The 15,729-nt window shown below is 42.6% G+C and overlaps 1 pseudogene; it reads left to right on the forward strand.

The window, feature by feature from the left end:
* The first annotated feature begins 7,829 nt into the window (after positions 1 to 7,829).
* On the forward strand, positions 7,830 to 8,333 carry LOC130851619 (40S ribosomal protein S18-like; annotated as a pseudogene).
* Positions 8,334 to 15,729: the final 7,396 nt, after the last annotated feature.

A 15,729-nucleotide genomic window follows, 5' to 3' on the forward strand; every position in this document is an offset into this window, starting at 1 on the left:
TCCTTAGAACCCAAACCGGGACGTACATGTACATTGTTCCCAATGATTGGCATTTGGTTGTGCATTCTGTGAGTTTAAGGGGCATGTTCACTTGGCCTCTAGAATCCTCTAGGCTCTGGAATGCTCTAGTTCTTGCAGGCCCACCCTATAAAACTGGAAGCCCATCTTCCTATTTCTAATGGGGATGATAACCCCTGTGTACAGCACTTCGAATACTGGAAGCAGTAGAGCTAATGCCTGGCTGGGGCAGCTAGGGAAAACTGCTCTGTCTGGAAGAGGGATAAAAGGGAAGAGCTCAGGTTGGCACCTCCAGACATTCAGAACAGGGGTCACAGTAGGTTGAGAGCAGTAGGTAGTTGAAAGGGCTGTTTTTGGCTTGAGCAGTTTTAGGGTGGTACAGTTTTGTCTCAAGCACCTGTTAATGTGCAGTGATGCTCAGACCAGTCTAGATTAGAGGCTGAGGCAGGGCACAGCCCCACCTGGGGGTCCCATAACAGTTGTACATAGCACCTTAGAGCAGAAGCCAGCCCAGCCTGAGGTGAGGATTGATGGATATAGGGCCAGTGTATGAGGCTGGGTTTAGTCTGGTCTCAGTGATCCACCCAGGGAAGGAATCCTTCCAAAGTACTTAGGGGGTTGGCATTAAGATCAGTAACATGCACTCCACAAAGAAGGAACAGGTCCTGAGGAGGAGACTGGCCTAAGGTCCCACAGCACACCCACATAGGGCCTGGACCCCATCACTTCTGTGTAAGCTTACATTTTGTCCCCCATACAGTTTTCAGGTCCTATTCAACTGTGAAGGATTTAGGGCAAGGTTAAGGAGTGACTTTTTGGTCCTTAGGGGTGGTTAGTGGGAGGGAAGACCAGATAGCAGCTCTCAGGGTCCGAGGTTGACCTTGGATGAATCTCCAGACAGAAACTGAGGCAAGGTGACAACCTCAAACACCCCACCTGTACTGCTGGCCTGCACCTCACACTTGCTCCAACCTTGTCCACTTTGTCCCCAGTTCAAAGGAGCTCACAGGCCGAAGCAGATGGCAGAAGAGTAGAACTTTGGAGGAGAGAAGAAATGATTGGGGACTTTGAGGAATGTCTTAGAGAAGAGATAGCATTGCAAAGGAGAAGTATTTGCCTGGGAGGAAGAAGCAGGGGAGCACGTCTAGAAAGTAGAAGCTACTCTGTTTAGTTGAATGCAGTGCATGGTGGGGATGAGGCTGGAGGAGGTGGCAGGACCTCATCTGCAAGCTGAACCCTGGAGGATTGAATCTTAACAAGCTGCAGGAATTGGAATTAAATTTGTATGCTGCTACCAGGAATGCTAGGCCACTTTGGGAATGAGGAGAGATGGGGTGAAGGGCTGTTATTCCATTGCTGACAAAGTCAGCAGCTATTACGAGGGTGGACTGGTACGACAAGGATGCACTTTAGTCTGGGAAGGTTGGGGTCCCCAATCAGGTGGGCTGTCTTGGGGGCACGGTGTCAGAGTGGAAGAATTAACAAGCCCTTGTGCTGCAGGCAGCAGAATCCGAGCATCAGGAATGATGGAACTTTCCCTCAATACCAAGATCTCGTTTGGGGTTAGGGCAGCAACTCGGAGAGGGTTGCAAGAGGCTCAGGGCTTGAGTGAACACAGGGTTTTTCTGTTATGACCAAGTTAGGAACAGCCCTCTGTAGTTCTAGGGTTGGATTCCTCAAAGAGCAAAGAAAAGCATCCTCAAGTGTGATCACAGGTCTTAAACGTTAGTCAAGTTCTTTTGGTGACAACCCTGAGTCATGGAGTCAGCAGGGGGGAAGGGTTTCCCAAGGATTCACATTATGATGGAATCATTGGTAACCTCACTGCACAAGCGAGGCCTTGCAGGGATTCAGAGACACCAGCAGGTCCAGCCTTGTGGACAAAGATTGTACCAACTTGGACTCCAGGTACCTGGGCAGGAAATAACATTCCTCCAGGGTGCTGCCCACTTGTTTGCTGTTCTCTAGGTTTCTCAAATTCTCCGTCCACTGCCCGTGAGCTTCCTGGCCTTGTAAGTAAAGCTGCATGGAACCTCCTCATGACTTGGCTTTCTCGTGGTCCCCCTGTGGCCATCAAGCTTCTGTTCCTGCTGCTTAATGCTCAGTTCTCCAGACTTCCCAGTTCAGATTCCTAAGAAGATATGTATGAGAGGCTCCACTGGTCTTCAGCATTTTTATCAGGTTGATTTTTTTTCACGTCCAGCACCATGAGCTTCACTGGCATCTCTGGTGAAATGTGACGGAGGGGTGGGGGGCAGGGTGTTAAAAGGGATTTGAAACATGGTTGCCAAAGGCTACCTCACAATAGGGATTTGTGCTTGGAGCAAGAGAAACCCAGGCACTTGGAGACATCTAGGACACTTGCTTTCTCTGTAACCTATTTCCTCTGTAAAGGACATCTGCTCAGCAGCCTCCCTGTATAACCAGTCAATCAAACAGCAAGTGGACTCTGCCCTTCTGTGAGTGCTCAGCACTTCAGTTACCCTGTGTGGGAGGCAAGAGGACAGGATAAGAGCCCTGCTGAAGAGATCTTACAATCTGATGGGGAGGCACTATTTGCTTTCAGGAAACTATTGGAGGTTACCTGATAGGTGACCTTGCACAGCTGTGGTTAGAGTCTGTGTGAAAGGCTGTCAGTGAAGGTTTCCTGGGAGAAAGCAGCACAGAGGAGTCCCTGAGTTAAATAATACCCTGTGGGTCACAAGGAGACCCAAATGCTGGAGCCAGATGGAGATGCAAGAGGAACATTTTGTGTGGAAAAAAAAAAAAAAAGGCAGACTGGTACCAGGCTATAGATATAACAAGATATAACAAGGGACATCAGGGAACTAAAGACGTGGAAAAAGTCAAGAATATGATGTCTCAACAAAATGTAGATACCAATAAAGAGAAAACCTAAAAAGAAAACAAAAATAAATTATGAATTTGAAAAGTAGAATGAATAAAGTGAAAAATTCACTGGAGGGATTCTAAGGCAGCATTTGAGCACACCAAAGACTCGGTGAACTTAAAGGTAGGACGGTGGAAATTATTGAGTCTAAAGAACAGAAAGAAAAAAGATTGAAAAAAAGAAAAATGAGCAGAACCTAAGTGACCTGTGGAAAACCATGAAGAGGAACAACATATGCATTGTGGGAGTCTCAGAAGAAGAAAGAGAGGGAGAGAAAAGGGCAGAGAGAATTTTTGAATACATAGTGGTTGAACATGTCCCAAAGTGAATGAAGCTCCGCAAACATCCAAGAGGCTTAACAAGTTCCAGCTAAGACACAAAGAGACCAATCAGAGACACATAATAATAGTTTTGAAAGATAAAAGAGATCTTGAAAGCATCAAGAGAAGCAACTCATAACATGCAGGGCCCCAATAACAGCAGATTTCTCATCAGACACCTCGGAGGCCAGAAGGCAGTGGATTGATACGTTTTTAAAAGAAAAAAACCTGTCTGGCTTCCCTGGTGGGGCAGTGGTTAAGAATCTGCCTGCCAATGCAGGAGACACAGGTTTGAGCCCTGGTCTGGGAGGATCCCACATGCCATGGAGCAACTAAGCCCGTGCACCACAGCTACTGATCCTGTGCTCTAGAACCCGCGAGCCACAACTCGAGCCCGTGGGCCTCAACTACTGAAGCCCGTGTGCCTAGAGCCCATGTTCAGCAACAAAAGAAACCACTGCAATGAGCAGCCCGCGCACTGCAACAAAGAGCAGCCCCCACTCGCCACAACTAGAGAAAGCCTGCGTGCAGTAATGAAGACCCAACACAGCCAATAAAATTATTTTAAAAAACCTGTCAACCAAGAATACAATATTGTCAAACCTATCCTTCATGGAGTGAGGAATTAAGACATTCCTGGATAAACAAAAGCTGAGTTTTACCACTAGACCTGCCCTGCAAGAAATGCTCAAGGGACTCCTGCAGGATGCAATAAAAGGACACGACAATAACTCAAAGCCACAAGAAGAAAGAAAGATCTCAATGAAGGTAAATACATGGAAAATTATAAAAGCTAGTATTGCTGTAACAGTGGTTTGTAACTCTTTTAGTTTTCTACATGATTTAAGAGAATAATACATTAAAAACAATTATTAATCTAAAAGCTAGTATTATAACTTTGGTTTGTGTTATGCGTTGGGGCACTATACTGTATAAAGATGTAATTTTGTGATATCGACAGATATGAGTATGGATGGAGCTGTAAAGGAGCAGAGATTTTGTATGTTAGTGAAGACTGTATAATTCAAATTCGAGTGTTATGATTTTAGGATGTTAAATGTAGTGCCCATTGATAACCACAAAGAAAATAGCTCTAGAATATATACAAAAGGAAATGAGGACTTCCCTGGCAGTCCAGTGGTTAAGACTCTGTGCTTCTAATGCTGGGGCCTGGGTTCGATCCCTGGTCAGGGAATTAAAATCCCACATGCTGCATGGTGAGACCAAAAAATAAATTTAAAAAAAGAAAAAAAAAAGGAAATGAGAAAATTTAAGCATTAACCTCAAAAATAAAAAAGTCAACTAAATTCAAAAGACAACAGTAATGCAGGAAATGAAAGACAAAAAACTGAGGCATATAGAAAGAAAACAAATAGCACAATGACAGAAATAAGTCCCTACTTACCAGTAATACTTTAAATGTACGTGGATTCAACTGCCCAATCAAAAGGCAGAGATTGGCAGAATGGATAAAAAAATACATGACCCAACAACAAGCTGTCTACAGGAGACTCATTTGAGATTCAAACACAAATAGATTCAAAGTGAAAGGATGGAAAAAGATATTCCATGCCAAAAGTAACCAATAGAGATAAGGAATGGCTATGCTAATATCAGACAAAATAGAGTTTAAGTCAAAAAAGTTTACAAGAGACCAAGAAGGATACTGTATGTTAATAAGTTTCAATAGATCAAGAAGATATAATAATTATAAATATGTACACACCTAATAACAGACCACCAAATAAATGAAAACTGACAGAATTGAAGGGTGAAATAGATGGTTCTAGAGTAGTAGTTGGAAACTTTAATACCCCACTGTCAATAATGCATAGAACAACCAGACAGAAGACAAGTAAGGAAGTAGTGGATTTAAACAATACAATAAACCAACTAGATATAACAAATACAAATATATACATAACACCCTACCTAACAACACCAACCCTAACATTTTTCTCAAGTGCACATGGGACATTTTCCAGGATAAACCATATATTAGGATACAAATTGTCTTAATATTTTTTTAATTGTTTTATTTTTTTAAATATTTATTTGCCACAGGGTCTCAGTTGCAGCAGGCAGGCTCCTTAGTTGTGGCATGTGTATGGGATCTAGTTCCCTGACCAGGGATTGAACCCAGAAACGCACCCCACCCCACCTCCAAATTGAGAGCTTGGAGTCCCAACCACTGCACCACCAAGGAAGTCCCCTTAATGTATTTTAAAAAGTATCATACAAAGTATCTTCTCTGACCACAGTAGAATGAAGTTAGAAATCAACAACAGAAGTAAAACTAGGAGAAAAAAATTGTAGAAATTAAGCAAAATGCTCTCACACAATTGATGGATCAAGGAAGTAATCAAGCGGCTTCCCTGATAGTGCAGTGGTTAAGAATCCACCTGCCAATGCAGGGGACACAGGTTTAATCCCTGGTCCGGCAAGATCCCACATGCTGTGGAGCAAGTAAGCCTGTGCACCACAACTATTGAGCCTATGTGCCACAACTACTGAAGCTCACTCACCTAGAGCCTGTGCTTCACAACAAGAGAAGCCCCCACTCTCTGCAACTAGAGAAAGCCCGCGTGGAGCAATGAAGACCCAACACAGCCAATGAATGAATGAATGAATAAATAAATAAATAAATAAATAAATAAATAAATAAATGTACCTTTAAAAAAAAGAAGAAATCAAGGGAAATTGGAAAATGCTTAGAGATTAATTTAAAAAAAAGGAGGGAATTCCCTGGTGGTCAAGTGGTTAGGGCTCCATGCTTTTCACTGCAGGGGGCATGGGTTCAATCCCTGGTCAGGGAACTAAGATCCTGCATGCCTCATGGTGCAGCCAAAATAAATAAAATAGAGTAAACCACACACATCATCCAAAACTTGAGACACAGCAAAAGCAGTGCTAAGAAGGAATTTTATAACTATATGTGCTTACATCGAAAAAACAATAAAGATCTTAAATTAACAACCTAACTTTACCATTTAAGGAACTGGAAAAAGAAGAACAAACTAAAAGCTAGTGGAAGGAAGGAAATAATAAAGACTAGACCAGAGATCAACCAAATAGAGAACAGGAAAATAATAGAAAAAAAATCAATGAACCCAAAAGTTTGCTCTTTGAAAAGAGCAACAAAACTGACCAACTTTTAGCTGGATGGAATAATAAAAGAGTCTCAAATTACTAAAATCAGAAATGAAAATGAGGATATTACTGTTGAGTCCATAGAAATAAAAAGGGTCTTAAGAGCAGTATGCACAATTGTATACTGACAAACTGGATAACCTAGGTGAAATGGACTTTCCTAGAAACACAAAGCCTGCCAAGACTAAATCACTAAGAAATACAAAATCTGAATAGACATGTAACTAGTAAGGAGATTGAATCAAATATAAAATTTCCAGACAATAAAAGCCCCAAACCTGATGGCTTTACTGGTTAACTCTACCAGACATTTAAATAAGAGCTAATGCAATCCTTTTCAAACTTTTCCAAAAAATTGAAAAGGAGGGAACACTACCTAACTCATTCTATGAGGCCAACATAACCCTGATACCAAAGTCAGGCAAAGACACTACAAGAAAACTATCCCTTATGTACACTGAAGCTAAAGTCGTCAATAAAATACTAACACAGTCAGAAACATATTAAAAAGATTATACACCAGGCATACATGAGATTTCTTCCTGGAATGAAATGATGGTTCATAAAAATTGGTCAGTGTAATATACCACATTAACAGAATGAAGGAAAAATCTGTGATACATCTTGACTAATGTAGAAAAAGGATTTGACAAAATTCAACAATTTTTCATGATAAAACATGCAACAACCTAGGAATAGAAGGAAACTGCCTCAACATGATAAAAGCTATAAATGAAAAGCCCACAGGCAACATCATACTCAATGGTGAGAGACTGAAAGATTTCCCTCTAAGATCATGAACAAGGCAAGGACATCTGCTTTCAACACTTCTATTCATCATGGTACTAGAAGTTCTAGCCAGAGCAATTAGGTAAGAAAGAGAAAAAAGAAAAGCATCCAAATAAGAAAGGAAGAAGTAAAACTATCTCTGCGTGCAGATGACCTGATCATATACATGGAAAACTGTAAGAATTCCACCAAAAAAAATCCAAAACAAACAAAAAAAACTATTTGAACTAATAAATGAATTGAGCAAAGTATCAGAATACAAAGTCAATGCACAAAAATCTGTCACATTTGTATACACTAACAATGAACAATCTGGGACTTCCTTGGTGGTCCAGTGGCTAAGACTCTGAGCTTCCAATGCAGGGAGGCCCAGATTCAATCCCTGGTCAGAGAACTAGATCCCACATGTCACAACTAAAAGGTCCCAAATGTTGCAGCTAAAGATTCTGCATGCCACAACTGAAAAAAAAGAAGATCCCACATAAAGCACTGAAGATCTCTCATGCTGCAACTAAGACCAGAAGCTGTCAAATAAATAAAGAAAGAAAAAATTTTAAATGAACAATCTGAAAAGGAAATGAACAATTCCATTTACAATATCATCAAAAAGAATAAAATACTTAAGAATTAACTTAACCACTTCCTCTGGAGGCCTACACGCTGCTGCTGGGGCCACCGCCATGTCTCTAGTAATCCCTGAGAAGTTCCATCACATTTTGCGAGTACTCAACACCAACATCGATGGGCGGTGGAAAATTGCCTTTGCCATCACTGCAATTAAGGGTGTGGGGTGAAGATATGCTCATGTGGTATTGAGGAAAGCAGACATCAACCTCACCAAGAGGGCAGGAGAGCTCACCGAGGATGAGGTGGAACGTGTGATCACCATTATGCAGAATCCACGCCAATACAAGATCCCAGACTGGTTCCTAAACATACAGAAGGACATGAAGGATGGAAAATATAGCCAGGTCCTGGCCAACGGTCTGGACAACAAGCTCTGTGAAGACCTGGAGCGACTGAGAAGATTTGGGCCCACAGAGGGCTACACCACTCCTGGGGACTTCGTGTCCGAGGCCAGCACACCAAGACCACAGGCCGCTGTCATCGCACTGTGGGTGTGTCCAAGAAGAAATAAATTTGTGGGCGTTGTCTGTTAATAAATAGTTTATACAGTTAAAAAAAAAGAATTAACCAAAGAGATGAAAGACTTGTACAGTGAAAACTACAAAACATTGCTGAAAGTAATTAAAGAAAACACAAATAAATGGAAACACATCCCATGTTCATGGATTGGAAGACTTAATATTGTTAAAATGTCAATACTACCCAAAATATTTAGGGATATTTAGGATTGCATCCCAAAGTTAAAAAACTCTAATTCAAATTTATACCATTTTAATTTCAATAGTGTCCTCTGCTCCTACCAAGCATTTACCACCCTTTCATTACTGTTGTCAGAAATTACATCTTTATACATTGTGTCCAAAAACAGGTGAAGTAATTGTGTTTTTTTGTTTTTTGTTTTTCAATTTTGTATCCCAATCTCCCAATTTATTCCCCCCTCCAACCCTCCCTGCTTTCCCCACTTGGTGTCCATGTGTTTGTTCTCTACACCTGTGTCTCTATTTCTGCCTTGCATTTCCTCTTTCATAGTTGTTAGCATTTGCCTTATGTATTGAGGTGCTCCTATATTGGGTGCATATATATTTATAACTGTTATCTCTTCTTGGATTGATCCCTTGATCTTTATGTAATGTCCTGGTCTCTTGTAACATTTTTTATTTTAAAGTCTATTTTATCTGATATGAGTATTGCTACTCCAGCTTTCTTTTGATTTCCATTTGCATGGAATATTTTTTTCCATCCCCTCACTTTCAGTCTGTATGTGTGCCTAGGTCTGAAGTGGGTCTCTTGTAGACAGCATATATATGGGTCTTGTTTTTGTATCCATTCAGCCAGTCTGTGTCTTTTGGTTGGAGCATTTAGTCCATTTACATTCAAGGTCATTATCAATATGTATATTCCTATTACCATTTTCTTAACTGTTTTGTTGTTATTTCTGTAGGTCCTTTTCTTCTCTTATGTTTCCCACTTAGAGAAGTTCCTTTAGCATTTGTTGTAGGGCTGGTTTGGTGGTGCTGAATTCTCTTAGCTGTTGCTTGTCTGTAAAGCTTTTGATTTCTCCATCGAATCTGAATAAGATCCTTGCTGGGTAGAGTATTCTTGGTTGTAGATTCTTCCCTTTCATCACTTGAAATATATCATGCCGCTCCCTTCTGGCTTGCAGAGTTTCTGCTGAGAAATCAGCTGTTACCCTTATGGGAGTTCCTTTGTATGTTATTTGTTGTTTTTCCCTTGTTGCTTTTAATAACTTTTCTCTGTCTTTAATTTTTGTCAATTTGACTACTATATGTCTTGGTGTGTTTCTCCTTGGGTTTATCCTGCCTGGGACTCTCTGCGCTTCCTGCACTTGGGTAGCTATTTCCTTTCCCACGTTAAGGAAGTTTTCAACTATAAGCTCTTCCAACATTTTCTTGGGTCCTTTCTCTCTCTCTTCTCCTTCTGGGACCCCTATAATGCAAATGTTGGTGCGTTTAACATTGTCCCAGAGGTCTCTTAGGCTTTCTTCAGTTCTTTTCATTCTTTTTTCCTTATTCTTTTCCGCATCAGTGATTATCACCATTCTGTCTTCCGGGTCACTTGTTCGCCCTTCTGCCTCAGTTAATCTGCTATTGGTTCCTTCTAGTGTATTTTTCATTTCAGTTATTGTGTTGCATATCTCTGTTTGTTTGCTCTTTAATTCTTCTAGGTCTTTGGTAAACTTTTCAATCTTTGCATCCAGTCTTTTTTCAAAGTACTGGATCATCTTCACTATCATTATTCTGAATTCTTTTTCTGGAAGGGTGCCTATCTCCTCTTCATTTAGTTGTCTTTCTGGGGTTTTATCCTGTCCCTTCATCTGGTACAAAGTCCTCTGCTTTTTCATTTTCTCTATCTTTCTGTGGCTGTGGTTTTCAGTTCCACAAGACGAGATACTGCTGATACTGCTGTCTGCCCTCTTGTGGAGGAAGCTATCTAGGAGGCTCGTGGGTGCTTCCTGATGGGAGGGACTGATGGTGGGTAGGGCTGGGTGGGCGGAGCTCAGTAAGACTTTAATCTGATTTGGTGGGTGAAGCTCAGTAAAACTTTAATCTGTTTGTCTGCTAATGGGTGGGGCTGTGTTCACATCTTGTTGGTTGTTTGGCCTGAGGCTACCTAGCCCTGGAGCTTACAGGCTCTTTGGTGGGGCTAATGGCCAACTCTGGGAGGGCTCTCACCAATGAGCACTTCTCAGAACCCCTGCTGCCAGTGCCCCTGTCTCCTCGGTGAGCCACAGCTGCCCCCCACGCCTGCAAGCAACCCCCCAACACCAGCAGGTAGGTCTGGTTCAGTCTCCTATGGGGTCACTGCTCCTTCCCACTGGGTCCTGGTGAACACACTTTTTTTTTTTTCTTTATTATTTTTTTGGGGGTACACCAAGTTCAATCATCTGTTTTTATACACATATCCCCGGTGAACACACTTTTTTGTGTGCCCTCCAAGAGTGGAGTCTCCGTTTCCCCCAGTCCTGTGGAGGTCCTGCAATCAAATCCCGCTGGCTTTCAGAGTCTGATTCTCTGGGGATTTCTCCTCCCATTGCTGGACTCCCAGGTTGGGAAGCCTGATGTGCGGCTCAGAACCCTCACTTTAGTGGGTGGACTTCTGCAGTATAACTGTTCTCCAGTTTGTGAGTCACCCACCCAGCATTTATGGGATTTGATTTTAATGCGATTGCACCCCTCCTACCATCTCATTGTGGCTTCTCCTTTGTCTCTGGATGTGGGGTGTCTCTTTTGGTGAGTTCCAGTGTCTTTCTGTGGATGATTGTTCAGCAGTTAGTTGTAATTCTGGTGCTCTTGCAAGAGGGAGTGAGTGCACATCCTCCTGCTCCGCCATCTTAATCCTATCTTGAGTTGTCTTTTGATAATAAACTGAGAGGAGGACACCAGCAGAAGCAAAGAGCTAGTTAGGAGGTGATTGCAATAACAAAGGTGAGGTTAGGAAAACTTGTCCAAAGTAGAATGCAAAAGAAGTTGCCGGTTCTTATCCAACAAATAGCAAAGAGGCCAGGGAAGAGGCACTCATTCATTCCCTGCTTTCTGCAGGCTGAGAAGTAAAATCTTTGACGAACAATACTGTTCTGTTATATCAGTTGGGGAAGGCTAACTGCTGTACCAGATGAACTACAGAATTTCTGAGAATTAATGCAATATACATTTGTTTAAGCTCGAGGATGGAAGATGCCTTAGAGGACTGGGGCGGGGAGGGTGGGGGGGACTCGAGGGGGGGGAGTCAAGGAAGGGAGGGAATACGGGGATATGTGTATAAAAACAGATGATTGAACTTGGTGTACCCCCCAAAAAATAAAATAAAATAAAAAAATCCCTCTCCTCCAAATGGTAATATGAGAACTTAGGATCTGTCCATCTTGTGGCTCTACCACTTTCAACATAAGGCTTCCTTATGCTGCCACAACTCTTTAAGCTTTCTGAAAAAGTCTAATTTTTCCTCAGCCTAGTCTCCAATTGATAACCATTTCACAAAAATTAAGTGATTACCCAATCATCCTGAATGGATAGCAAATTATACAGGTTATCTCCTCAATAGCAGGTATATCTGACATTCATCCTCACCCCACCACTCAGTCCAACCGTGGATGAGAAGTCAGCGGGCCGCCGTGTGCGGGCTACAGCAACTGCTGTTACTACCCTCAGCCAGGTTTTCCTCATTTCAGATTTTTCTACAATTCAGTCCTGAGTCATGCGTGACGACCGCGTTCCCACTATTTATGTGAAGCCTCGAGATGACCCCAGGTGATGACATGTGTGCTCGGGGGAAAAAAAAAACGTAATTCGTCTGGAGGCCAGCACCGATCTGCCGGAGCGGTCCTCGGCCCCCCCCCACCCCCATCCCTGCGCGCTCGGAGCGGCGGGGCGCCAGGCCAGGCGAGCTGGGCAGACCCCTCCGGGCGGGAGGCTCCTCCCCGCGGCCCCTTGCGAGTACCTGTCGCGCGCGGCGTCATGCGGCGGGGTGAGGGCGCGGGCAGGTCGAAGTAATTGTTTTTTATTCATTAGCTTTTTTTTATATAAATTATTTATTTTATTGGCCGTGTTAGGTCTTTTTTTGCTGTGCGCAGGCTTTCTCTAGTTGCGGTGAGTGGGGGCTACTCGTCCTTGCGGTGCGTGGGCTCCTCATTGTGGTGGCTTCTCTTGTTGTGGAGCACAGGCTCTAGGTGCGTGGGCTTCAGTAGTTGCGGCACATGGGCTCAACAGTTGTGGCTCACAGGCTCTAAAGCGCAGGGCTCAATAGTTGTGGCACATGGGCTTAGTTGCTCCACGCATGTGGGATCTTCCTGGAGCAGGGATGGAACCCGTGTCCCCTGCATTGGCGGGTGGATTCTTAACCACTATGCCACCTAGGAAGCCCCTATTCATTAGCTTTTATATCATAAGGAAGATGGACTTCCCTAGTGGTGCAGTGGTTAAGAATCAGCCTGCTGGAATATAGAAAAATGGTACAAATCAACCAGTTTGCAAGGCAGAAATAGAGACACAGATGTAGAGAACAAACATGTGGACATCAAGTGGGGAAAGTGGGGGTGGGGGGGTGGGGGGGGGTGTGTGCAGCGGGTTGGGGTGGGATGAATTGGGAGATTGGGATTGCCATATATACATTACTAATAAGAAAAAATATCAAACTGTACTTTTTAAATATATGCAGTTTATTGTATTTCAATAAAAGTTCTTAAAGGGAAAAAAAAAATCCGCCTGCCCATGTAGGGGACATGGGTTTGATCCCTAGTCCGGGAAGATCCCACATGCCACAGAGCAACTAAACCCATGTGCCACAACTACTAAGCCTGAGTGCCACAACTACTGAAGCCCACTTGGCTAGAGCCTGTGCTCTGCAACAAGAGAAGCCACTGCAGTGAGAAGCCCGCGCACCACAAGGAAGAGTAGCCCCTGCTCACTGCAACTAGATAAAGCGCAGGCGCAGCAACAAAGACCCAACGCAGCCAATATAGATAACTAAATTAATTTTTAAAAATTAAAATCATATAGAAGATAAAAAGTGGAATTACAAACCAAAATTTCAAGAAGAGTATATGTTTTTATAATTGCCTGTGTATTTACCTTTACCAGAGATCTTTATTTCTTCTTACGACTTTGAGGTAGAGTCTAGTGTCCTTTCATTTCAGCCTGAAGGACTCCCTATAACATTTCTTGGAAGGCCGATCTAGTGGTGATGAGCTCTCTCAGCTTTTGTTTATCTAGGAATATCTTAATTCCACCCTCTCTTTTTTTTTTTTTTTTGGCCCTGTAGCATGTGGGATATTAGTTCCCCGACCGGGGATGGAACCTGCACCCCCTGCATTGGAAGCTAGGAATCTTAACCACTGGACCATCAGGGAAGTCCCCAGCCCTCATTTTGAAGAACAGTTTTCCCAGATACTGGATTCTTTTTTTTTTTTTTTAATGAGAAGCTTTCTATTTTTCTCAAATTAATTAATTATTTAATTTACTTGTTTATTGGCTGCATTGGGTCTTTGTTGCTGCACATGGGCTTTCTCTAATTGTGGCGAGTGGGAGCTGCTCTTCATTGTGGTGCATGGGTTCCTTATTGCGGTGGCTTCTCTTGTTGTGGAGCACGAGCTCAAGGAGCGTGGGCTTCAGTAGTTGCAGTGCCTGGGCTCAGTAGTTGTGGTGCACAGGCTTAGTTGCTCCGTGGCATGTGGGATCTTCCCGGACTAGGGATCGAACCTGTGTCCCCTGCATTGGCAGGCAGATTCTTAACCACTGCACCACATAGAAAGTCCCCAGATACAGGATTCTTGATTGACAGTGTGGGTTTTGTTTTGTTTTGCTTTGTTTTTTCCTTTCAGCCCTTTGGATATAACAACCCACTGCCTTCTGGCTGCTGGGGTTTCTAATGAGAAATCCTAGTGGGCATTCCTATAGGTGATTACTTGCTTCTCTTGCTGCTTTCAAGGTTCTTTTTTCTATGTGTTTTGAAATTTTGAATATAATATGTCTTGGTGAGAGTCTTCTTGAGTGTTTCCAATTGCGTCTGTCGTCAAAGTTAAGTTTTCAGTCGTTAGTCCTTCAATTAATCTCTCTCTTTTTTTTCCTTCTGCGACTCCCACAATGCATATTTTGGTCCCTTAGGCTCTGTTTACTTTTCTTCAATCTTTTTCTTTCTGTTCCTCAGACTCAATAATTTCCATTTTCCTACCTTGAAGTGTGCTGATTCTTTCTTGTGCCTGCTCAAATTCACTTTTGAAATCCTCTAGTGAATTCTTCACTTCAGTTATTGTACTTTTCAGGTACAGAATTTCCTTTTGGTTCCTTGTTATGCTTTCTATCTCTTTATTGATATTTTCATTTTGTTCAAGTATTATTTTCTTGATTTTGTCCTTGTCTTCCTTTAGCTCTTTGAATATCTTTAAGACAGTTGTTTCAAGGGACTTCCTAGGTGGCACAGTGGTTAAGAATCCACCTGCCAATGCAAGGGACACGGGTTCAATCCGTGGGCCAGGAAGGTCCCACATGCCAGGGAGCAACTAAGCCTGTGTGCCACAACTATTGAGCCTGCACTCTAGTGCCTGTGAGCCACAACTATTGAGCCAACGTGCCGCAACTACTGAAGCCTATGTGCCTAGAGCCTGTGCTCCGCAACAGAGAAGCCACACAACGAGGAGCCCACGCACCACAATGAAGAGTAGCCCCCGCTCGCCAAAACTATAGAAAGCCCAGGCATAGCAACAAAGACCCAATGCACCCAATAAATAAATAAATAAGTAAATTTATATATATATATATATTTTAAAAACTTGTTTCAAAGTCTTTTCTAGCAAGTCCACCATGTACTCTGTCTTAGACAAAGTTTCTGTCAATTTATATTTTCCTTTGAATGGGCCAGACTTTCCTGTATCTTTATATGTCTTATGATTTCTTGTTGTTGAAAATCAGACGTTTGAATTTTGTAATGCGGTAACTCTTGAAATCAGACTCCCTCCTTTCCCCAGGGTTTCCTTCCTTCCTTCTTTCCCTCCTTCCTTCCTTCTTTTTTTTCTTTTTCTTTTTTTTTAAATAATTGTTGTAGGGTGTCTCTGTGCTGGGTATCAGCCTAAGGTACAAACTTCAGGCCTTCTCAGGTCTTTTCTGAGACTATGTCTTTTCCTGGGCGTGTGCAGTGACTTTGTAAATTCCCCTGTTTATGTGGTTGCTTTCAAATGTCCTCATCCTTAGGAATTCCCTGGCCAGTGGTTAGGACTCAGCACTTTCACTGCTGAGGGCTTGGGTTCAGTCCCTGATCAGGGAACTAGGATCCCACAAGCCGTGGGGCATGGCCAAAAAAACAAAACAAAACAAATAAAAAATCAAACGTCCCCATTCTTAATTGTCTGTCTTTCAAACAGAGAAAAGGGAAAAATTAAAGGGGGTAGAGGACAACAGTCTCTGTCTCTTTAGATTCTCTGGA

Source organism: Hippopotamus amphibius, chromosome 4, assembly GCF_030028045.1.
Source record: "Hippopotamus amphibius kiboko isolate mHipAmp2 chromosome 4, mHipAmp2.hap2, whole genome shotgun sequence".
NCBI lineage: Eukaryota > Metazoa > Chordata > Mammalia > Artiodactyla > Hippopotamidae > Hippopotamus > Hippopotamus amphibius.